The sequence below is a fragment of the Lissotriton vulgaris genome, chromosome 8 (assembly GCF_964263255.1).
Source record: "Lissotriton vulgaris chromosome 8, aLisVul1.2, whole genome shotgun sequence".
Taxonomy (NCBI): domain Eukaryota; kingdom Metazoa; phylum Chordata; class Amphibia; order Caudata; family Salamandridae; genus Lissotriton; species Lissotriton vulgaris.
In genome coordinates this window covers 40,152,334-40,178,876 of record NC_141696.1, presented here as the reverse complement: position 1 = coordinate 40,178,876, position 26,543 = coordinate 40,152,334, and the positions used below count along the sequence as shown (strand labels likewise).

At 46.8% G+C, this 26,543-nt stretch overlaps 1 protein-coding gene across 1 annotated transcript in view; it reads left to right on the top strand.

Moving 5' to 3' along the window:
* The window catches only part of LOC147693339 (transient receptor potential cation channel subfamily M member 2-like), a 1,947,553-nt gene that overhangs the window by 15,087 nt on the left and 1,905,923 nt on the right, over positions 1-26,543 (top strand). The gene's annotated exons all lie outside the window — the stretch shown is intronic.

The window sequence follows — 26,543 nt, the reverse complement described above, 5'->3', positions numbered from 1 at the left end:
TGTAATAGAGACCATACACCCAAATGGCTTCATACAAGGATTTCTTTATTTTCCAGAACAATGAAAAAAACACAAGTATTTGAAGGCAGTTTGGCCCATAGGCTGCATAGGAATTACTGTCCTGAGACAGAAAAGATAACTGGCACCTCACCTTTAAGACTTACAAGAATGTAGGTACTTTGCCTTTCAGAACCTCAGAGAGCCCTATGCTCCCAGCATGCACCAAAGGTGACAGTTAGGTCAGTTCTTTTTTTAAAGGCGTATAAAAAACCACCTAACAACTGTACTAAGCATTGCTAGACCGGGGAGGAGGGCGGAGTGCTTATGACTTTGATGAGTATACCCCTGGAAGAGAACTAGGATTACAGGTACGTAACTTATCCTTCTCTTCCAGGGGATACTCATCAATAGTCATAAGCAGTGAATAGAATAGCAAGCCCATACCCCACACCTCGTGGACTAGCAATGTAGCACTTAGTGAAAAGGGCAATCCTAAAGAACTAGGTACCAATAATCAACCAAACAGATTCCTCAGAGATGCTTGACCTGCTCGAGCATCTACTGGAGTATCTGAATCTAAGCAGTAGTGGCGAGAAAAGGTATGAACAGACTGCCACGTGGCTGCTTTGCAAATGTCTACTATGGGAACATTTCTGAGGAGAGCCGTGGTCAAGGCTTTTCCTCTGGTTGAATGTGCCTTCGGCCTACCTTGAAGAACTTTATTAGCTAACTGATAGGCCAAGGAAATACAGGAAAATATCCATCTTGCGATGGACCTATTAGAGGATGCTAATCCAGTATTAATGGGACCATAATTGACAAATAAGCGGTCCTGTCTTCTAATATTTTTAGTTTGATCTAAATAAAACTTCAACACTCTCTTAAGGTCTAAACAATGTAAGGCCCTTTCAGGAGGTGCAGAAGGATTGGGTAAGAAAGTGGGCAAAGTAATCCCCTGATTGATATGGAACTCTGACACCACCTTTGGCAGAATACTAGGATGAGTCCTAAGAACCACCCTATTTCCATGAAAAACTGTGTAGGGTTCATTACAGCACAGAGCTTGCAATTCACTTACTCTACGAACCGAAGTAATTGCGACCAAGAAGGCCACTTTCCAAGATAAGTGCTGCAAAGAAGCTTTGTGTATTGGTTCAAAAGGTGTTCCCATCAGCTTGGTTAGTACCACATTGAGCTCCCACGGAGGAGAAGGCGCTCAAACTGGCAGATACACCTTTTTTGAAACCTTCCAAAAAATCTTTCACCACCAGCATCTTAAAGAAAGAACCCTGTGTAGGAGATTTTCTGTAAGCTGTAATGGCTGCTAAGTTCACCTTGATAGAGGAAAACTGCAGCCCCGACTTAGCAGGATACAACAAATATGGCAGAATGACCTGTTCCTGCTCCATTACTGGGTCATGCCCGTTGTTCAAACACCATATGTAGAATCGTTTCCATTTGAAAGCATATGAACCTCTAGTGGAAGGTCTTTTAGCTTCCTTGCGGATGTTCATACAATCATCTGGTAAGTCTAAGTGTCCATATTGCAAGACTTCAGGAGCCATTCTGTCAGCCGCAGCGAAGGAAGGCTGGGATGGAACACTCTTCCTTCAATCAATCAATCAATCAATCAATCAGGAATTTGTATAGAGCGCTACTCACCCTGAGGGTCTCAAGGCGTTTAGGGGGAGGGGTCCGCTACTCCTCGAACAGCTAGGTCTTGAGTTGCTTCCTGAAGGAGAGGTGGTCTTGGGTATGACGGAGGTGGATGGGGAGGGAGTTCCAAGTCTTGGCTGCCAGGTAGGGGAAGGATCTTCCTCCCATGGTGGCTCTTCGAATGCGTGGAACCTGGGCGAGGGCGTGGCTGGTCGATCGTAGCTGGCGGGAGGGAGTGTAGAAGGTCAGGCGGTTGTTGAGGTACCTGGGGCCCAGGTCGTGGAGGGCCTTGTGTGCGTGGGTGAGGAGTCAGAACGTGATTCTCTTGCTGACGGGGAGCCAGTGCAGGTCTCTCAGGTGTCCGGAGATGTGGCTGTGTCGGGGGATGTCCAGGATGAGTTGTGCGGAGGCGTTCTGGATGCGTTGTAGTCTTTTCTGCAGTTTGGCTGTGGTTCCGGTGTAGAGGGTGTTTCCGTAGTCCAGTCAGCTGGTGACGAGAGCCTGGGTGACCGTCTTCCTGGTTTCGGTGGGGATCCATCGGAAGATCTTTCGGAGCATGCGTAGGATGTTGAAACATGATGATGAGACGGCGTTGACTTGTCTGGTCATCGAGAGGGAGGAATCCAGAATGAAGCCCAGTTTGCGTGCGTGGTCCGTTTGTTTGGGTGCACCGCCCAGGGCAGGGGGCCACCAGGAGTCTTCACAGGCAGAGGGTGATGATCCAAGGATAAGGACTTCCGTCTTGTCCGAGTTCAGTTTCAGGCGGCTGTTCATCATCCACTCGGCTACGTCTTTCATCCCTTCGTGTAGGTTGGTTCTGACGGTGGCTGGGTCTTGGGTGAGGGAGAGGATCAGCTGGGTGTCGTCGGCGTAGGAGATGATGTTGAGGTTTTGTTGGCGTGCAATGGCTGCGAGGGGGCTCATGTAGACGTTGAAGAGTGAGAATATAGAAATTTTTACGTGGCTAATGTGTCCCCTGCATGTACCCCACGTTTAGTGTATGTTCATGTCACCCATGCATTTTCTCTCTCATGCCTGTAATAATAATGCCTCTGCATTTCCGTCCCATGTTAGAATGTCAGTTACCAAGCCTTCCATGAAAGAAACATTAATTCTGCACTGAGGCCTATGTTGCCCATGTTGCCAATGTATTTGCATGGTGCACGTTTAAAAGTCGAGATGAACTCGTTTTGTGGCTCAGCCGAGCCAGGACCCGAATTCAGGCTCCAAGCCTCCCAGACACTCTGAAAGCTGCAGTTTAGCTATGTATCTCTGACCTCTCGCATATTTCCTGCTCAGCCGAGAGGAGCCCAGTCCAGCCTGCCAAGACAGTATTTTGCTTACAGTTATCTGCTTGCTCCACAGAAACACATTCCTGCTTAGTGAAGAAGGTAAACAGAACCCCATCCACAGAGATAGAGCCCAGTCTTTCTGTCTCCGTTTAAGTGATTTACAGAGCTCGCATCCATAGAAGGCCCATGGCCCCCACGCAATGCACGAAGAAATATATGCACACACAGGCTCCTAGTGATGAGCAACCTTTGCTCGAGCGACCTTTATTTCAGATAATACATCCTCCAAACTTCAGATATCAGATAATACCAGGCGTGCAGGTCGTCCTGACACTCATGGCTTCTCTACTAGAACGAAAGTCAGTTTCCCTCAGCTACACGTCAATTCCACATCATGACCAAGTGGTGCACACAAGTAGGGTAAAGGTTCCAGCTGACCACGCAGACCCCCTCCATGTATCCACCCACCTATGACACATCTATGACTCCTCAAGGGAACGTCCACGTGTACGCCTTCTTACACGCCCTTCTGCACGCCCATGTGCTATTATCTCTCTTTCTCTTGCTCCGCCTGGAGCGCTCCGCCTTCTCTATGCAAGTTAATGTATGTTTAACGTATAAATAATGTACTCTGTGAATAAAGTTCAGATGACGACCCTTCCTGAACCTTAGTGGTGATGGAACCCGATTCTCCCTTAACTCGAGTTACTGAAATAAAGCCCTTTTGAATCGGACACCAGGGACTCTGCCTCTCATTATATGCATGACCTTTTGTTTAAGTATAGAAATTCGGACAGGGTAATAATTTTATTTACCACATAATCTGGCGCCCGAATAGGGACCAGTCCCCTTCCCCACGCGCCGGTGATGTAGGTCCAGCCCTTGCCCCCTTCTACAGCCGTGACGGACTTCAAAGTGTACACGCCAGCGGGACTTCCTGCTTACTCCCTCAGGCCCACGGAGGAGACGGACTGCGACCAGGCATCCACACGAGGCGGTGAGGATTGCGGATCATCCCAACCAGAGCCCAAGCCATGAGAGAGCAAGGTCCGAGGTATCCCGAGACCCACCTGTTCCGAGGCGCATGCGCAGCAGCAGCAGCAGCAGCAGCAGCAGCAGCAGCACCGCAGTCACGCAGTATCGAGTTTCCGAGGCCTTCAAGTTCTGCTTCCCGGTGAGTACCGTTATTGGGAACGCATAAAGACGGGTTCATTTATTTGAGCCCGGTAAAGACGTGTCTGGTCACAACAGGCACGGTAAAAACGGGTCCATTTCGGTGTGCACGGTAAAGCCGCGTCTCTTTATGAGACCGGTATGGTTGTACTGTATTGCAGTACATAAAGTTAACGGTTTTCAAGTTCATGTTTTCCCCTTGTATCAGTCAAACTGTATCTGTCTTTAATGTTTTTAGTGTTGTAGTGTGAATGGTTGTTTCAGTCAGTCTATTTTAGTGTATTGTGTTTTCATTACGTTAGTTCCAACATGCCACTGTTTTCGAAATTACATCAGATAGGGACCAGGAAAGGGATACTCGAAGAGTCAGTTCCCGTCCCGCCTAGAGACACACCTGGTCATTTTATGTACCAGAAACACGGGCTAGATGCCATATTGTTTTTAGACTTGTGGGTAGATTACACGAAGGATTTAGAGGAGAAGTACAGATGGCCTGCTTCAGGAACATGGGATTCTGAATGCATCATGAAAGTAGAGGAAGCGCTATGGAAAAGGAAAGTAAGACCGTCCCAGAAAGATGCCATTGAGTTATGGCGTAAAGAAGCGCATAGGAGAGCAGAGAAAGAGTTCCACCAAGCAGAGAGAAGTAAACAAGCAGCGGAAAAAGCCAAAGAAAAAGAACTGCGGGAGGAGGGGGAACGGGTCAAGGCAGAACAAGCTGATAGAGAAAGAAATGCCCTCGTTGCAGGTATTTATCCCGTCCTTTCAGAAGAACTAGCTAAAGTGACCCCCCCAGAAAAATCCCGTAGGTCGCATACGCCACCACCAGTACCCTTTAGAGTACGTAGACAGAAGCCGACAGCCTCTGAAGCTTTTATTTCCACATATCTAGAAGAGCCCGCACCGGACTATGTAAATGCAGAATTCCCTCCGCCCCCATCACAGGATCAGCTCCTACAGCTTCAGCTTCCGCAGACTTCTCTTCCGCAGGTCGTAAAAGACGACATAGGTGCCGGGGCAGTGGGAGGGGGGCCACCGCCGACGCCACGAACACCGCCAATGACACGAACACCGCTAGGGCTAGGGCCACCACGAACGCCACAAATGACATCAACACCATTTAAGTATGCAGGTGTAACAATCCCACGTTGTATATACGATCCAGTGCCAGGAGAGGGTGCAATGCTCGTGTTTTCACTAAAATTAAGACATGCCGTCGACATTACCAGGCATGAAGGACCACCTAGATAAAATATACTATTTCATTAGAACTGGTAAGGGACCCGAGAGTATAGAAGATGCCATGGAACAAAGAAAGGTGGATGTTAAGAACATGATTTTACGTTTTTTGATTAACTATCTGATCAGGGAACAAGATCAACCAGGCAGAGAGGTAAAGAAAGTTTTGACAGATTGGAGTGACAACATAGCTACCGGTAAGCATGATAGACAGGGACAGACAGAATGTATGTACAAGAAAATACGAAAGGCGATTATAGAAATACACAAGGAAGACTCTGTCGGGCAGTATGAGTCATCGACGGAAGAGGTTGAGCCAGAAACAGAGGAGAAGGACAAAATAAATTACGTAGGCAAAGCGCGACAGTTTGACAGGCCCAAGTGTATCGACTACCGTAAACAGGGACATTCTATAAAAGAAAGATATTCCCTCGAGAATCTATTCCAAGCTACTGAAAAGGCACTGAAACGACGGGTAGAGTGCGAGATACCCCACACTCCACACGAACAGGAATTAGTCCGATCAGCCGTCCAATGGGCGTCTAGTTCTAACATATATAACAGTGATGTAGTGGCACAGACCTTTTTGAGCCTTCCGCCGAACGAACAGCGTTTGGCTGGTATTTACATGGTTCAACATTTGATTACATTGTATGAGAGTCAATATTCTGATCCCGGTCCATTGTATAAATTACTGGACGATATACTCCTAGAAAGGTGGACAAACCTAGGTACTGAATTAATTAATGTCATTCTGGACCAACGACATAAGTACTTGACTTCTCTGACCACATGCATGATTCCCGCCCCACACCACGACAGAAAGAACTTACACATAGACAGACAGAACCCCCTACGAGAGGTACATCCCGTCAAAAATACAGCGGGTGAGCTTTAACGAGTGTATGTTTACACACCCTTGACGAAATTAGAAATACTGGAAAGGAAAAAGATGTTGCCCTGCCATGATAAAGACCCGGGGGGTTTCACAGTGAATTAAAAGACATTCTCCGCATAAGGGATTACACGTACGCTGACATTATTAAATTATTGAAAGTACTGTTGCCTGCTGGTATTTACGAAAAGCTTAAAGAAAAAGACTGGGAGGTGGGAGAGATAAGTTGGACAGAATTGGAAACAGAGGATAAAGCCAGGCTCCCTGGTGTTGGTCTTGGGGACAAAGCTAAAGCACTACCTGAACTCCTGATACAGGTTTTGCAGAGACTATTGATTACTAAAAAGGAAGATTGGGATGCTATTTCAGCCTGTAAACAGAAACAAGACGAGGACACAAGTTATTTTTATTTTAGATTTGAGAAATGTTTTTCTATTAATAGTGGCCTTAAGCCAAGTAGTGAATCATATCCACATCTTTTTGTGAGCAAATTAGTAGAGAATTCCTTGCCCCAGATCAAGAATAGAGTACTGAAGGTTGAGAGTACTTGGCAAGCAAATAGCCCTTCCCAAATGTTGCAAATGTTACAGTATCACCAGAACAGAATTAGAGAGGAACAGGATCATGAAAAGAGACGTATGAAAGATACGAAAATGAAAGTACTGGTTGCACAATCGATACCAGCTAATGCAAATAAAAAGGGCACGACACCTGTTAAAGGGAACTGTAATTATTGCCAGCAACCAGGTCACTATGTAAATGAATGTGCTGTCCTGAAACACAATATAGCTACAGGCAAGACAATAGAACGACCGCATCCTCCTAGGCAGAATAGCACCCCACAGAACACGCAACAGACAGTAGCGAATTTCCCACCCCCACCACCAGCTGCCACACAACAAGCCACCCAGCAAATGTACCAGTACGCACAGTCGGACTATCCAGAATTCCAACAGTTCTCATGAAACAGCCTAGAGAGGGAAGTTGGCTTGCCCCTCATTGAGGTTCCTGTAGATCAAGAGGGTCCCTATGTACATAGTCGTGTATTGGGAAAAGACAGAAAATTTCTGATTGACACAGGGGCGAGCAGGACTACCATCAGCCACGACGAGGTTCCAGGGGCACCCCTTTCAGGCTCACAGAATGTTTTCCTGGGATTTTCAGGAAAGCCTATTGTTAACGAAGTGTCGAAACCAGTTTCCCTAGGGGTCGGTCCATTGTCACGTACCACAGACTTGCTGCTTACTAAGTCATGTCCAGAAAACTTGCTTAGTATAAAGACATTGAAAGAACTAGGAGCAGTTATATGTTGTTCTCCGGAAGGAGTGCGACTGGTCTTACGTGATTTTAAGGGACATTATGTGTTGAAAGATTTTGACCACAGACTCCAGAATGTACCACAGCACTTATGGGCACAAGGTCTGACTGACGTAGGTTACATGCATATTACACCACACCGTGTCACTCTCAAAACAGGAGTAGTACTGCCACGTATCCGACAATACAAGTTACCACCTGATGCCGTAGTAGCCTTACTGAAAATTGTTGACGAACTCATTGCACAAGGGGTGGTAGTGGAGACTGATTCGAATGTATGTAATTCACCTGTCATCCCTATTCTTAAAAGAACAGATCCCAATGCACCACCAGTTTACAGACTAGTGGTTGACCTTCTAGAACTGAACAAATGTGTAGTTCCTCAATACCCAGTGGTCCCAGACATTTCTTCATTACTGACTGCTATTGATTCTGAGGCAATGTTCTTTACTGTAATTGACTTGAAGAATGCCTTTTTCAGTGTCCCAATTCATCCAGAGAGTCAGTATCTCTTCGGATTCAGTTTAAATGGACGCAGCTTTAAATTTACGAGAGCTCCCCAAGGTTTTACAGAGAGTCCCAGCATTTACAGCCAAGCATTAAAAAGACAGTTGGACAGTATTAATATGCCTGCTAACACTGCACTGCTCCAGTATGTAGACAACATCTTAATTACAGCACGATCAGAACCAGACTGCGAAAATGCATCACTGACAGTTTTACACTTCCTGGCAGACAAGGGGCATAAAGTGTCCCCTTCAAAGTTGCAATTCAGTGCACAGCAAGTGGTGTACCTTGGACACTTGCTGTCCAAGAGGGGTAGACAGCTGACACAAGAACGTATTCAGTTAATTGCTAACCTTTCACAGCCCAAGACACAAAAGGAAGTACGGGCCTTCATTGGCCTCACTTCATACAGCAGACAATGGATTCCACAGTATGCCTATCTAGCCAAACCACTCATACAGTTGACAACACAGGAGGCAGCGTCTTCGACTGCCCTCCCTTGGACGCAAGAACATACCCTGGCATTTGAAGAATTGAAAAGAGCTTTATGTCAAGCACCAGTTTTAGCGACTACTTGCTACAGCAAACCTTTTACGCTTTTTGTCACTGAACGAGATGGAACAGCATTATCTGTCCTCACACAAGATCAAGCAGGAAAACACAAGCCCTGTGCTTATTTTTCTAGTACACTGGATCCAGTGGCCCAGGCTCTGCCTGCGTGCCTGAAATCAGTTGCAGCAACAGCCCTAGCTATAAGACAGAGTGACTCCATAGTGTTAGGACACCCCCTGACAGTACAGGTCCCACATGCAGTGGAAGTTCTCTTGAACAGGACACAGACACAGCACCTGACTGTAGCGAGACTAACAGGATACGAACTGACGTTATTTCAGCCACACATAGAGATCAGACGATGCAATATTCTCAACCCTGCTACACTCTTGCCCTCCAGCACAGTAGACACTGCACCACACGACTGTGTGGAAGTAATTAATACAGTAACGAAACCAAGACAAGACCTGACAGACATTGCACTGCCAGACCCTGACCTGACACTTTATGTAGATGGTTCATGCATGAGAACAAGCAAAGGAGAGTTAGTGGCCGCATATGCCGTGACCACTGATACTGAAGTCATAGAGACACAAAGAATAGACACGCTGTCAGCACAAGCAGCAGAGCTTATCGCTCTGACACAAGCCTGCATAAGAGCCAAGAACTTGAAAGTGAACATTTATACAGATTCACAGTACGCATTTGGGGTTGTTCATGATTTCGGAGTATTATGGAAGGAGAGAGGTTTCCTGACCTCTCATGGGGCTAAAATTCAGCATGGTCCCCTTATTCAGGCTCTGTTAGAAGCGATACATTTACCTACAGCCATAGCCATCCTGAAATGCAAAGCACACACGAAAGTTACAGACACCATCTCCCAGGGTAATGACCTGGCAGACCGAACAGCTAAACTTACAGCCCAGACACCAACAGACACGACAAAGACAGAAGTACCATTACTGACAAACAGCATGACAGTCAGGGATCCTTCGCAAGATGTACTCGACATACAGAAACATGCCACTCCAGACGAAATAAAGAAATGGACTGAACAAGGAGGGGTCCAGACTGACCAAGGTTGGATGACTAAAGGCAAAGCTACATGGTTTCTCCCAGACTCTATGGTACAAGTCATCATAAACACAGCACATAGTCCAGCACACTTAGGAGAAAAGGCAATGCTAGACAGCTTACAGAATATCTGGTTTAACAAGCACCTGCGTGCAGTAGCGAAACAGAAAGTACGTACCTGTATGATCTGTTGCCAGTTCAATCCAGACAAAGGCATTCCAGTGGAACAAGGTGGATTTCATCCTCCTGACCATCCTTTTGAAGTCCTCCAAATGGATTATATCCAGATGGACAGATGTAGAGGTTACAAGTATGTCCTAGTAGTTGTATGTGCACTATCTAGATGGACAGAAGCGTACCCAGTCCCAGATTATACTGCTGTGACCACCGCCAGGCAATTGGTACGAGAGTTTTTCCCACGGTACGGATTGCCCCGTGTCGTGTACTCAGACAACGGTCAGCCTTTTTCCTCTGAATTAATGAAACAAGTGTCCCTTCTGTTAGGATATCAATGGAAATTTCATTGTGTGCGACACCCAGAAGCAGCTGGACTCGTCGAGCGCCATAATCAGACACTTAAGACAAAATTAGCGAAAGTCTGTGCAGAAAAAGGCGTGGATTGGATGGTAGACTTGCCGGTTGCCCTCTTTTACATGCGTATGGTAGCTCATTCCAGAACAGGCCTATCTCCTTACGAAGTGGTTTTTGGTAGACCACCGAATATGTGGGGTACGCCTATGCCTAAGAAAATAACTGATGTTGACAGTAATATGCTGACAGATTACCTGGCTTCCTTGATGTCTGCACTACTCTCTTGTCGTTCACAGGTTGCCGCCGCCTTCCCCGACAACACCCAAGTTAAGGAGCATACCATCGTCCCTGGTGACCTAGTCTTCATTCGGAACTTTGATCGTTCAAGCCCCCTTGAGCCGCGCTGGAAAACACCGAAGTTAGTTCTGCTTACCACGAGGACTGCAGTCAAGGTCGAGGGACGCAAAGGCTGGATTCACTCCCAGCATTGTAAGAAATTCTTTGGAGATTCCGGAACTTTGATCAAGCCTAAAGACTGTCCCGATAATACTGACTCAAAGCCCCCTTTGCTAGAAAAGACTCCGCAACAGGAATATAGGTCTAAGTTACGTTCTAGTAAGTCAGACAGCGTTTAATTGTTTAAGTCTACTAGGTGGTGAATCGGTTAGACAGGTTCCTGACATGTATAAGATCGTAGACCAGAATAGTAAAAGGAGAGAAATGAAAGAAAAGTACTGCAAGATATTACGCAGTAGATGTATAGTAACTCTGATTTTTATGTCTCTTCTGTGCACCACTATAATATGTATCAGCTTGGCACTACATGTTTTCTTTCCTCCTATTGCCTCACGTAAACACTCTTCCTTTAATGACACTGTAGAGCACACATTTAGTGATCTGCCACCCCATGAACTATCATATCGACTAGCCCTGCGCAACAATACTTTTATTCGAATGTTGCACCATTCTCATCAAACCAGCAATGTAACAAATTGCTGGGTATGTGGCCGACTCCCACCTTATCAGAAAACGAAGGGAGTCTTGCCCCTTTTTCCTTTTCCGTTCTCGCACAAGGTTCGTGCGGAGCACGGTTCGCTTTAATGTCATCACTAGACAGACGATTTACAGTTTCCCAGGGCGATTGGATATGGGGAGATTTGAATAAAGTAATGAATGAGGCATGTTTTCCAGACGAAGACGGTCTTCCCCAAAAGAAAGGGACCGATCTAGAAAATGAAGTGTATGAGCAAGGAAATGCTTCCCTTAACTTTTTGATTCTGAATGTGCAGTCCGAGAAAAATACAGGTCCACCATTCATATCAGTCCTACCAGTAAAAGGTGAATTGTGCGTTAGAAAGAAAGGATCAGTACATTTGGGACACAGTGGTTGTAATACTGTAGTCGAGTTCACTGATAAAGGAAAGTCTACTTTCAAAGCTTCCCTCCATTCCTATTTCATTTGCGGTCAGACAGCCTATGTACGTCTGCCCTTAGACTGGGGTGAGACATGTTATATAGCGTTCCTGCTGCGACCTGTCTTTCTAGCCCCATCCCATTATCATCGAGATTCACGACTAGTACATGTCAGACACAGGAGGGAGAACGATTCCCCAGTGATTGATCAGACTGAGACAGCTTGGGAGCAATATACAGATTTCAATAAAGGATTCTTTTTCTTCATAGGTCCCGTCCAAAACAGTAAACTAATACGCAGGTTAACAAGAACTCTAGAAGCAGTAGTGAATGAGACTGCATCTGCTCTGGCGAACTTGACAGAGGAGCAGTCTGCCATGAGACTTGTTGTTCTTCAGAACCGCTTTGTTCTTGATGTCATCCTGGCAGATAGGGACGGGGCTTGTAGAGTGATCGGCTCCAGTTGTTGCGTGTTTATTCCTAATAACGCGCCATCCATGTACGCAGCAATAACAAGGCTCCACAAGATAGCTCATGAGATACATCAAAACCCAGGCACATGGACTTGGTCCGGTTGGCTCTGGAGTGTAATATCAGCATGGGGATGGAAAGTGTTGTCGTTCCTAGGAATGATACTGCTTATGATATTCAGTTGCTGTCTCTGTCTGCAATGTGGCCCGGCGATTTGCGGCTTGTGTGCCACTGCCTGTATTCCCCATCCACGTATACAAAAGAAGAAAGACGAACAAATGATGCTGTATGATCAGATATACGGTCTCATGAATATAGATGTGTCCTGAAGGGCACAGTAGGGGACAAGGAGGGAATGAGGAAATAGAAATTTTTACGTGGCTAATGTGTCCCCTGCATGTACCCCACGTTTAGTGTATGTTCATGTCACCCATGCATTTTCTCTCTCATGCCTGTAATAATAATGCCTCTGCATTTCCGTCCCATGTTAGAATGTCAGTTACCAAGCCTTCCATGAAAGAAATGTTAATTCTGCACTGAGGCCTATGTTGCCCATGTTGCCAATGTATTTGCATGGTGCACGTTTAAAAGTTGAGATGAACCAGTTTTGTGGCTCAGCCGAGCCAGGACCCGAATTCAGGCTCCAAGCCTCCCAGACACTCTGAAAGCTGCAGTTTAGCTATGTATCCCTGACCTCTCGCATATTTCCTGCTCAGCCGAGAGGAGCCCAGTCCAGCCTGCCAAGACAGTATTTTGCTTACAGTTATCTGCTTGCTCCACAGAAACACATTCCTGCTTAGTGAAGAAGGTAAACAGAACCCCGTCCACAGAGATAGAGCCCAGTCTTTCTGTCTCCGTTTAAGTGATTTACAGAGCTCGCATCCATAGAAGGCCCATGGCCCCCACGCAATGCACGAAGAAATATATGCACATACAGGCTCCTAGTGATGAGCAACCTTTGCTCGAGCGACCTTTATTTCAGATAATACATCCTCCAAACTTCAGATATCAGATAATACCAGGCGTGCAGGTCGTCCTGACTCTCAAGGCTTCTCTACTCGAACGAAAGTCAGTTTCCCTCAGCTACACGTCAATTCCACGTCATGACCAAGTGGCGCACACAAGTAGGGTAAAGGTTCCAGCTGACCACGCAGACCCCCTCCATGTATCCACCCACCTATGACACATCTATGACTCCTCAAGGGAACGCCCATGTGTACGCCTTCTTACACGCCCTTCTGCACGCCCATGTGCTCTTATCTCTCTTTCTCTTGCTCCGCCTGGAGCGCTCCGCCTTCTCTATGCAAGTTAATGTATGTTTAACGTATAAATAATGTACTCTGTGAATAAAGTTCAGATGACGACCCTTCCTGAACCTTAGTGGTGATGGAACCCGATTCTCCCTTAACTCGAGTTACTGAAATAAAGCCCTTTTGAATCGGACACCACGGACTCTGCCTCTCATTATATGCATGACCTTTTGTTTAAGTATAGAAATTCCGACAGGGTAATAATTTTATTTACCACAAGAGGGTGAGTGATGATCCTTGTGGTACGCCGCATATGACTTCGGTGGCCTCGTATCTGAACGGGGGGAGGCGGACTCTCTGGGTTCTTCCTGCGAGGAACGAGATGATCCGCTCCAGTACCTTTTCTTGGATTCCGATGTTGCTGAGGCGTTGAACTAGGGTGTGGTGGCAGAGAGTATCGAACGCTGCGGAGAGGTCCAGGAGGATGAGGGCCGCTGTTTCCCCGTTGTCGAGCAGGGCTCGGATGTCGTCAGTGGCTGCGATGAGGGCGGTCTCGGTGCTGTGGTTGGCTCTGAAGCCAGACTGCGAGTGGTCGAGGGATCCGTTCGTCTCGAGGAAGGCAGCAAGCTGTCTGTTAACGGTCTTCTCGATAACTTTGGCAGGAAACGGGAGGAGCGAGATGGGGCGGTAGTTCTTGAGGTCGGTGGGGTCTGCTGATGGCTTTTTCAGGAGGGTGCTGAGTTCGGAATGCTTCCAGCTCTCCGGGAAGGTGGTGGTGTTGAAGGAGCAGTTGATGATGTCCCTGAGTTGGGGTGCGATGACGGTATCGGCCTTGTTGAAGACGTGGTGGGGGCATGGGTCGGTTGGCGATCCGGAGTGGATGGTGTCCATCGTGTGGATGGTGTCTTCGGTGCTGACCGGGGTCCAGGCGCGGAGGGTGGTGGTGGGGGCCATTGGTTCTGTGGTTGGGTGCGTGGTATGTGCGCCGAAGCTGTTGTGTATGTCTGTGATCTTGCTGTGGAAGAATGAGGCGAGCGAGTCGCAGAGGTCTTGTGAGGGGGTGATGTCGTTGTTTCTGGCGGTGGGGTTGGAGAGCTCTATGACGATGCTGAAGAGTTCCTTGCTGTTGTGTGCGTTGTTGTCAAGTCGATCTTTGAATGCTGTCTTCTTGGTGGTGTGGATCAGCTGGTGGTGTTTGCGCGTGGGATGCTTGAGGGCGGTCATGTTGTCTGTGGTCGGGATGTTTCGCCAGGCTTTCTCGAGGGTACGGCAGTTCTTCTTGGAGTTCTTGAGGTCGTCATTGAACCAGGAGGCTTTCTAGCTGCCGGCCCTGCTGGGATGGTGTAATGGCCGGATTTTCTGCTTAGGTGGAATCAGCCCCCAGGGGCCCCTCTAACCCAGCCAGAACGTAATCACCTCCCTCCTTAGAACGTATTTACAATGAGTATAGATATATGGGGAGATAGCAATAAACATGCATAGGTTTTCTACCATATCTTATTCACATCAGTTAGTCTCGCGGCCACTCAGACCCAGACTGATCTACCCCAGGGCAGATATGACACACAATCCGGCGTGTCTACACACGGGCCTGCAGAACCCAATGCTCTCTTTTTCCAAATGGTCTACAATCCGGCAGACCTACACGCTGGTAATCACCCCCAGTGCTCTCACTTACACACGGCCCGCAATCTGGCAGACCTCCACGCTGGTAATCCTCCCCAGCGCTCTCATTAACGCCGTATATCAACGACGACCACTTTCCTATGAACACCTATGGGAACAATTTCTCATTTGTCCACTTGAGATAAAACTATGATAATGGAAATTAGTATGGTTTCCGAATGATATGATGTACCTTCTATTCTCGGCATCAAAGGTCCACTCGCTCCCTATTTATTTGATCACTACTTACCTGATCGGGATTTCACATCCGTTCACGCAAACAACTTTCAACTAGAAGCGCCATTTACCAGGATTGAACAAGAATACACGGCACATGTCAGTTCACTAAGAACTAGGGTATTTATTAACAATAAACATATAACACAATACTATGCAACATAGTTTCTGCAAAGAAAAGGTAAAGGTTAGAATGCGCGCTCATTAAAGAAAGGGCGGAGATCACCTTGTTAATATGAAGTCGGGACTCGGCAGTCATCTAGGTTCCCTTCTTGTCTCTGTGTCTTGGCTCGTCTCGCAGTCACACCCCAGCCGTCACAAGTACACGTCTGCACCGCTAGGCTCAATCAGGTATGCTTCCCTCCAAGTCACTGGAACCTTGCTGGTTATTAGCTACCGTCTCTCTCTCTCTCTCTCTGGTTCAGTGCGCTCCGCGCTAAGTTTCCTTCAATCTTTCTCAGAGAGTCTTGGTCTTAAATCTTTCTCGGACTTCAAAGATGGCGACTGTCCGCCATAGAATAATTAATGGCAGAGATGCTAACGGCTAGCTGCCGCCTACGAACTAACTCTCGACTGACTAACACCTTCGCTAATATCAAAGCCTGTTCCTTCATGGAAATCTACGGCCAGTAACCTGCCGCCCACCAAATTCTTGTACCTCCCCGTACCAAGGACACGTTCCCAGCCGGCCGGCCTGAAGTTGTGTCTTCGGAGTGGAGAAAAATACATTCCTTCGATAAGGGCCAGCCTGAGCCGGTTCTCTCCAAGCGAACAACAGCTTGAAACTAAAACATTACACTTGACCTAGAAGGCCTCTCGAGCTACCAGGCACAGGGCAAGATGGAGTCTGTCCTGTTTAAGGCCTACGGGGCCCACAATACGCATAACTCCATGGAAAATATCCTAACACGCTAGCAAAAGGACGGATCATGACTAATACTTATATATTTATCCCCTAGCCTAAATTCATAAGCCCTACTCTAAGGGAAGGGGCACGAAAATACCCTACTATGTTTCAGAAAGAGGTCCTGTCTATAATCCTAATCCCTACGCTATAAGGCTGATAGACTGGAGTCACTCTCCATCATTCTCCCTCTAAAGGAGCCAGAAAAAGTCAGCCATTACATTGCACCCCTTGACTCCAGTCTATTAACTATATTCTATATGGAACTCACATCAGTAGAAGAATAATAGGAAACAACATTAACTGATCTATGTCTTTTGCTAAGGCTACAAAGCTGAAGTAGGGAAGGAATGCATTGAATAAAGCAACAGATAGCTATTAAAATACAAATGGCAACAATAATCCCCCCTAAAGTCTGTCGTAAGGAATGCAAGTCAGGTAACCAATTAAAGAGCCAGTCAAATAAGCCCTGATCGATATGCTGTCTAATTTCTGCAGTCAAGTCGTGGAGTTTGTCAATGTGGGCTTGGATTGATTTAGAATGATCGGACAAATTAAAACAACATAGGCCCTCAAAATCAGAACACTCATGTCCATGTTTTAACAAAAGGTAATCAATCGCTGCGCGATTCTGCAAAATAGCTCGACGTTCACCCTGGGCATCTAATAACAGGTCAGATAATACAGTAGAAGTTTGATTAATGGATTTAACCATCCAGCAAGCCATCTTGCCGATTGTTTTGGCATTATAAACGGCCAATGCTGGGACTCCAATAATAGAAAAAGCTAAACCAAGGTATTCCGATTTGGAATAGAGGTGAACAGAGGAATCACAGTCTTCATGTAATGACATCGAATTTCGCACCATACGGGAATGGGAACCAGGATGTGAAGAAAACATCAACAGACTTAATCTAGTGATAGCACATGGACCTCCGGAAATATTTGCGGGAATATAGGGCCAAGATGAGTTCCCACACGAAAAGAGCCAGCCAGAAGGCAATAACATTGAACGATAATAACTAGAAGCAACTAATAAACGTTTACATGTCATATTATTTTTCACGGAAACACATGATTTTGGAAGTCTCTTTAAACACAGCAATCGTTGATGAGCTGAAAAGGAAGTAGCAGCCTGGAGTTTCAACCTAAGGCATTCGGTGATAGCCTTGGGATCACATGTCAAAATAAAACATAAGTCACCTGGGGTAATATTGTAGGTTGTGATCTGGGAATGAATAGGGGTATCGAGGTCAGAAAGGACAGTACATAAGGGACAAAATTCATGGGCCGCGAAATCGCCCAGAATAATATTGGGTCGGGCACTTGAAATATTAAAAATATGCCGCAAAGTCTCAGTAGATGCTGGGACAGCAACCAAACAGGTCGCTAAAATGTCAGTCACAGACCTCATGGGAGTAAGACAGAAATGTGGAGAGTTTGTCACTCTCTTAGCAAGCGTGATCCAGAAATTAGCAGAAGAGTCCCATGCAGCAAAGGAACGCGGAACTCGGGTTCTCCAATCAACCGAAGTCGGTGGGTTCTCTCCTCTCCCGGCGTAGCAGGCCAAAAGGAGTCCAACGCCGACACATCCTGCAGCAGCAGTCCAGAGAATGATCTGAAAAAATACAAACACAGGCCTTAATCATTCTCGCAAGTAACATTTATCAGCTGGGACAGCTTCCCAGCTATCTTTCCCTGGCCTCATCACCAGAACGGTGTTGTCATGACCGGTCGCAATAATATCAGCCTGTTCAGGGGGATGTTTAGGCGATTGCACCCATATTTTAGCTCCAGGAAGATCAGATGATCCGAAGCCTTTTTGTCCTCGCACAGTTAGCAACGTTGGGGCAGAGCCTTTCTTAATCTCACCACTGAAGACAGGCATAATCAGCAACTGGGCAACACGGTCAGACTTTTTAATCAATAGGTCAGTATCACTGCTATTAAGCAAGAGAACTTTAATCTCTCCCTGATAGTCACTGTCAATTACTCCTCCGAGTATTTAAATCCCTTTCAGGGCAAGGCCTGATCTGGGGGCAATTAATCCAAAACTACTGGCAGGTATACAGATACCAACGCCAGTTTCAACAATGATTCGATCTCCTCCTTTCAGATTTGCATCATTTACAGCATGCAGGTCTAAGCCTGCGGAACCTGGGGTCGCTCTACATGGAGCCAAAGCTCCGGGGGTAATCTCCCAATACATAACAGTGTTGGACATGGAATTAGGCTTTACATCAACATTTGGAGGAAACAAACGCATCAAAGGGGATTCAGCATGTAACAAAGGGCGATTATTTAAAATCAACAATGCCTGAAACAAAAAGTCTCTCCAATTTTTGTAATGTTCGTCTGTCAATTTACGCAATTGTTCCTTTAGCAAACCATTCATTCTCTCAATCAGTCCCGAAGCCTGTGGATAATATGGAATGTGAAACACCCATTCGATGTTATTTTCCACACAGAATTCCTGCACCAATCTTCCACAAAAATGGGATGCATTATCAGATTGAATTTGAAATGGAACACCATAATACAAAATAAGCAACTCCAGGGTCTTAATGGTATTCACTTGGGTAGCTTGTTTGCAAGGGAAAGCGACCAATAGGCCACTATAGGTATCAACAACTGTACAGACATACTGACAGTTTTTGCTCATAGGGAGCGGGCCAATATAATCAATCTGCCAAATTTGAGCGGGCAATTTTCCTCGATGCAACTGGCCTCGAACAATATGAGGCACTTGTTTCTTTCTAGAATGCTGGCAAATGGGACAATGCAGAATGACATCTTTAATCAAAGAAAAAGGAATATAAATTCCCCGATCGGCAGCCCACCTGCTAGTGGCTTTCTCTCCAAAATGTCCTGCTTTCTGGTGGGCCCATTTCACCAATCCCGCCAAATCAGAATCTTGCATGTCCACCACTGCCTCAGCAATTTTAGATTTCTCATCTGCAATATTATGAAAGAATTTATCAAGGGAGTCTATCGTAGTGTGAGCATCCACGTGAAAGATTGTCACAGTACTCTGTGGGAGTAACTCCCAAATTTCTTGCCATAATTCTTTTCCCCACAGTTCTTTTGAATGCAATTCCCAATTATGAGAATGCCATGTTGGTAACCATACCGCCAGTCCATTAGCAGTGGACCAGGAATCAGTGAAAATATGACATGTGCCAGGCAATTCCTGTTTCAAAACCTGGTAAACTGCATTGAGTTCAGCATATTGACTACTCTTACCATCACCAGTGGTACTCAATAATTTCTGTGTGATCGGGTTATAGGACACAGCCTTCCAATGTCGTTTCTCACCAATGAATCTCGCTGAACCATCTGTAAACCACACATGCTTTCTATCCTCCGCGGACAGATCATTAAATGATTTACCCCACTTGACGGGAGATTCCTGCACTACGGGTACGGAACAATCACTTCCAGTCTCGTTCGAGGGCGCCTGCGCCACTCGCTCATGCAAAACTGCCACACCTTTCGGACCCACACGTGCCCTGTCCTGAATGTACCATTTCCATTTAATCACACTCGCCTCTTGAGTATGTCCAATTCAATGGGATTTCGGCGAACTCAAAACCCACTGCATAATAGGAATCTCAGGTCTCAAAATCACAGCATGACCTAGAGTCAATTGCTCGGTATCCACCAGAGCCCAATAACATGCAAGCAACTGTTTCTCAAAAGGTGTATAACGCTCACCAGCCTCAGGTAACTTTTTAGTCCAAAAACCTAATGGTACTTTTTGTCTGCCCTGCTTTTGCCACAGACTCCAATTTGCATACGGACCTTCCACGGACACATTCAAATCCACATCACCTTCACCCACTGGCCACAAATCCAAAGCGTACTGAATTGCTTCTTTCGCCAAATTAAAAGCATTCTGTTGTGGTTCACCCCATTCAAACGCATTCTTTTTGCGAGTGACTCGATATAACGGAGCCAAAATCTGACTCAAATGGGGAATATGCTGACGCCAAAAGCCAAATAAACCAATGAAACTCTGAGCCTCTTTCCTATTCTTTGGAACTGCAAAATCTAGGATTTTTCGCTTCACCTGTGGGATCACTTCTCTGTGACCTTCATGCCAATTAATTCCTAAGAATTTTACATTTTGGGATGGACCTTGTAATTTATCAGGATTAATTTCCCAACCTTTTGCTCGCAAACAATCAAGGATCTGATCTAAATGGGACTGTACCTGATCTTGAGTCTCACCTTGAATCAAAATGTCATCAATATAATGACACACCTGTATTTGTGGATTCACGGGCACCTCAGACAAATGCTCCGCCACCAGCCGGTGACAGATCGTGGGACTATGTACATAACCTTGAGGAAGACTCCGAAAGGTCATTTGACGTCCATTCCATGTAAAACTGAATTGTTCTTGACACTCGGGGGCAATTGGAATCGAAAAGAAAGCATTAGCAATATCAATAGACGCATACCATGTACCTGGATGCTTCTGAATTCTCTGAATCAAAGTGACAATGTCTGGTACAGCAACAGCCAATTTAGGTGTGTGTTTATTCAATTCTCGATAATCAACAGTCATGCGCCAAGAATTATCACTTTTGCGCACGGGCCAGACGGGGTTATTCCAAGCAGACGTGACCGGAGTTATAACTCCCGCGTCAACCAAATCCTGAATTGTAGCATTAATTTCTTCATGACCACCTGGAATACGATATTGTTTCTGAGAAACCACTTTCGTGGCTAAAGGAATTTTGATGGGGGGCATCCGTAAACGGCCAACCCGTACGGGTCTGGTCGAAATATAATGTCTAGTTCCAAATTGATAACAACCATCATCCAAATGCAAAGTCATTCCTTTTAGAATATCAATTCCAATTATATACTCCAAAAGTGGCACAACTAGCACAGAATATTCCCTACGGGGAATCCTACCAATTTTAATTTCAAGTGTAGTTTGTACTGCGGGGGTTTCTTTTCCACCTAAACCAGTAATTGTGAAAAACTATCCTTTAAATTTCTTTGATTTTCCATGAATTAAAGTGGCCTCCGCTCCTGTATCTACTAGTGCTCGGGCCCTTTGGATATTACGATGTTTCCAAAAAATCTCAATATCTACATAGGGTCTGTTGTCTCTGTGAGCCCACTTGTGTACTGGAGCTTGACCTATTTCCTAGTCATTTTTCCTGCGTTCCGTCAACCAAGACAAATCAGGGTAAATGCTCTCCGTTTTCTTGGGTATCAAAATGTCTTGTTCATATCCATCTCCATTACGAAATGGATTTTTGTCATTTTCAAAGTACTGTGAATTACAGTCAGAAAGCCTGTTACGATCCTCCCTTCTCCTCATATCAGGGGAATAATTTCTCTCCTCTCTATTTCGGTTGGAAACACGATCATCTCTCCCCCTTTCTTTTTCCCCCCTCTCTCCCCCTCTCATAGTCACGATGAGGGGACACATCACGTTCATAACGCCGATCATCACGGTGGTCAGAATCCACACGCCATCTCTCATCACCACTGTCATCAGAACCACGATCATACTCATTTTTCCGCACACGACGGGCACCCTCCTTCCGATCCAAACCACGCTTACGAAACATATCCCATAAGCGATTATTAGGCTCACCGTCAATGTCCTCCCTCTTGACACCATCAGCAATAAGAGCAAGAAACATGTCACGTCTAGAGAACTTATAGTCCCCAGCAGTACGACCCTCAGGTCGAGATTGTCTCTCAGGTTTAAACCACTCACCCAACTCACCAAGCTGACGAACAGACTCAAGCACTGCAGACAAAGGATTTCCAGTTTGATTAATCAATAAAGTCATCATAACCTGCTGGTAAGCAACAGGCGAAGAACGGATAATGCGATTACGCACAGAAGATGTCAAAAGACCATCCAGCAATCTGTCAGAAGTACTGAGAAAAATCGCAGTTTTCATCACTTCCTCTTTCAAACGCTGCGACGCATCGCGCAAAGTGTACCATGGCTTGTCATTAACAGGCCAGTCAGATTCAGTAGGATATTTATGATTACAGCCGTCAGACGCAAGCTGGAGCAAAGTAATTTGACCAGCACCATTATAGTTCCGAAAATGATCTTGAATAGTAGAATCAGAACTCAAAGAGCAAAACCGTAAGCAATCAACAGCATCAAGCATAATACCGGCAGCACCAAGCTCATAAAGGTGCACCATCCACGTAAGCAAGGCCTCACCAGGCCGCTGACGAAATCGTTGTAAAATGTCACTAACCTCCTGCTGAGTAAAATCCTCGATACAATCCAAAGCAATACCAGCGGGGTTACCAGGGGCTTGTTGTAATTTGCGACGAAACACAGGATGAGCAGAAACCTCAGGAAGAGCTTCCGAGGAAGCCCGCATTTTAGATTTAACAGAACAATCGGGGCAAGAGACGTCACCTGAATGGGAAGAGCGACCACGGTCGCCGGGAACAACATTATCGGTACAAGAAGCAGATTTACAATCACGTCCGGAGCGGGAAGATTCGCGTTTATCACCCTCCTCAGCCGAGGAGTCTGAAGCATTTGAATCCCAGATATTACCATCCCACTCATCAGGGTTCCAATTCATTCCGGCCTTTGCTACGACCAGACGCACTTTCCGTGTAGACACACGACCACGACGATGTTTGTACTTATATCGTGCAATACGAACCGCAGCCCTTTCGGCAATGGTCTGATAAGTCTCAAGTTTGTCGGCAAGCAATTTATTCTGACAGCTCAAAAGAGTATGCGCATTCTGCAATTCAACACACTGTCCTTCCATATCCTTAAACTGCTTTTGCAGCTGAGCAAACCTCTCATGAATAATTCTGTATGCATTAAGCACAATCCAACCTCTGCGTCCCAAAATAGGAAGCTCATCACCCTTCACTACTGGCGCTTTCTGCAAGCATGAAACCACATCAGCAGGCTCCGCCTGTTCCAAACAGGAAGACCAATTTTCACTCAAACCAGTAGAATCGGCCCACTACCGGGCCAAGGCCTCATAAGGCGTAGACTCCCAGCCGGGAATCTGAATAGGCAACTTAAAAACAGATGTCGATTTCTTCGCAAACATGTTGACACACAAAAATTATATACACAAATATACACAAAAATTTATACGTACAAGCCGAGCGCAAACTAACAAGATTAAAACAATACAGCGCACACAGGCTTTGTAAACAGTTTGTGACGCCAGATGTAATGGCCGGATTTTCTGCTTAGGTGGAATCAGCCCCCAGGGGCCCCTCTAACCCAGCCAGAACGTAATCACCTCCCTCCTTAGAACGTATTTACAATGAGTATAGATATATGGGGAGATAGCAATAAACATGCATAGGTTTTCTACCATATCTTATTCACATCAGTTAGTCTCGCGGCCACTCAGACCCAGACTGATCTACCCCAGGGCAGATATGACACACAATCCGGCGTGTCTACACACGGGCCTGCAGAACCCAATGCTCTCTTTTTCCAAACGGTCTACAATCCGGCAGACCTACACGCTGGTAATCCTCCCCAGCGCTCTCATTAACGCCGTATATCAACGACGACCACTTTCCTATGAACACCTATGGGAACAATTTCTCATTTGTCTACTTGGGATAAAACTATGATAATGGAAATTAGTATGGTTTCCGAATGATATGATGTACCTTCTATTCTTGGCATCAAAGGTCCACTCGCTCCCTATTTATTTGATCACTACTTACCTGATCGGGATTTCACATCCGTTCACGCAAACAACTTTCAACTAGAAGCGCCATTTACCAGGATTGAACAAGAATACACGGCACATGTCAGTTCACTAAGAACTAGGGTATTTATTAACAATAAACATATAACACAATACTATGCAACATAGTTTCTGCAAAGAAAAGGTAAAGGTTAGAATGCGCGCTCCTTAAAGAAAGGGCGGAGATCACCTTGTTAATATGAAGTCGGGACTCGGCAGTCATCTAGGTTCCCTTCTTGTCTCTGTGTCTTGGCTCGTCTCGCAGTCACACCCCAGCCGTCACAAGTACACGTCTGCACCGCTAGGCTCAATCAGGTCTGCTTCCCTCCAAGTCACTGGAACCTTGCTGGTTATTAGCTACCGTCTCTCTCTCTCTCTCTCTCTGGTTCAGTGCACTCCGCGCTAAGTTTCCTTCAATCTTTCTCAGAGAGTCTTGGTCTTAAATCTTTCTCGGACTTCAAAGATGGCGACTGTCCGCCATAGAATAATTAATGGCAGAGATGCTAACGGCTAGCTGCCGCCTACGAACTAACTCTCGACTGACTAACACCTTCGCTAATATCAAAGCCTGTTCCTTCATGGAAATCTACGGCCAGTAACCTGCCGCCCACCAAATTCTTGTACCTCCCCGTACCAAGGACACGTTCCCAGCCGGCCGGCCTGAAGTTGTGTCTTCGGAGTGGAGAATAATACATTCCTTCGATAAGGGCCAGCCTGAGCCGGTTCTCTCCAAGCGAACAACAGCTTGAAACTAAAACATTGCACTTGACCTAGAAGGCCTCTCGAGCTACCCGGCACAGGGCAAGATGGAGTCTGTCCTGTTTAAGGCCTACGGGACCCACAATACGCATAACTCCATGGAAAATATCCTAACACGCTAGCAAAAGGACGGATCATGACTAATACTTATATATTTATCCCCTAGCCTAAATTCATAAGCCCTACTCTAAGGGAAGGGGCACGAAAATACCCTACTATGTTTCAGAAAGAGGTCCTGTCTATAATCCTAATCCCTACGCTATAAGGCTGATAGACTGGAGTCACTCTCCATCATTCTCCCTCTAAAGGAGCCAGAAAAAGTCAGCCATTACAGATGGTTTTTCAGGGGTGCGAGGTAGTCAGCGCAGTTGCTGATCCACTGTGTGAGGTTGTTGGCTGCTTGGTTGGGGTCCATTGATCTGGCGGGAGGGTTCTGGTTCAGTGCTGTGGTGAGCTGGTCAGTGGTGATCTTGTTCCAGCTCCTGCGGGGAACCTGTTGCGGGTGGTGGTGCCTCGTGGTCCTTCAGAAGCTGAAGTGGACGCAGCTGTGGTCTGTCCAGTGGAGTCCGGTGGAGTGGCTGAAGGAGATGTACTTGCTAGAGGAGAAGACTGGGTCAAGCGCGTGTCCGGCGTAGTGGGTGGGGGTGTTCACCAGTTGCTTGAGTCCGGGGTTGGCAAGGTTGTCCAGCAGGGTGGTGGTGTTGTTGTTGTTGTTGTTCTCCAGGTGGAAGTTGAGGTCCCCTAGGAGGATGTAGTCAGCGGAGGGGAGGGCCTGTGGGCTGATGAAGTCTGCGGTGTCTTCGCTGAATTGTGTGCAGGGTCCTGGGTGTGTGTAAATGAGGGTGCCTCTGAGTGTGGTCTTGGGGTCGGTGTGTATATGGAAGTGGAGATGTTCGGCGGCTGTGAGGGTGTCGTCCGATTTGGTCGTGATGCTGATGGTGTTCTTGTGGACGATGGCGATGCCTCCTCCAGTCTGGTTGACGCGGTCCTTCCGGGTGATCTTGTATCTGTCCGGGATGGCGATGGCGATGTCGGGGCTGAGGAGGCGTTCTTCCAAGTTTCCGTGAGGAAGGCGACGTCTGGAGATGTGGTGTGAGCAGGTTCCATAGTTCCACGGCGTGTCTGTGGACGGAGAGGGTGTTGAGCAGGATGCACTTCAGGTGGTTGCTGCTGGTGCTCGTCTTGGCGGGTGCAGTGCAGGTCCGGATGCAGGAAAACTTGCAGGATTGGCAGGTGAAGGGTCTGTGGGTGCGTCCTGGGGTGGCTCGGTGGCAACCGGGGGTTCGGCCGGTGTTGAGTGGGTTGAGGGTGGCAGCGTCGTACGTCCGGCGGGTGGGATGGCATCTGCGGGGGCCAGGGGGTCTGGCGCTGGGTGCGGTCCAGGCGCGACGGGAGCAGACGGGCTTGCCTTTGGCACGCCTTCGGCACACAATCGGCGCACCCGCTGCGCGTACGTGCGGATTCTGCCATAAATGGAGAGTGGGGGGGGGCAAGGGAGGAGCAGCTGGGAAGCGGGAGCGGGGTGGTGACTAGGAGGGGAGAGGGAACAGATGGGAGAAGGGGGGCAGGCCGCTGGGGAGCAGCGTCAGGCAGCGGGGAGCGGGTAAAAAACAGCGGTAAACTAGGCGGCAGAGATTACAAGTACAGGGGCACAGGGGCGAGCAAAAATATGTCACAGAGCAGAGAACAACACAAAAATGGGCACAGGCGGCAGAACAAGCGTGGAGTTGGACAGTACAGGGGGCGAATGACAAAAGGCCCAGAGCGGGATACAGGCGAAATAGGCACAAAGCAGAAGTAAAATCTACAACCAGGGCACCTAAGTCCAGGGGCAGCGGCGACCAGGTGGCACAAGCAGGGGGACCGGCGCACTCA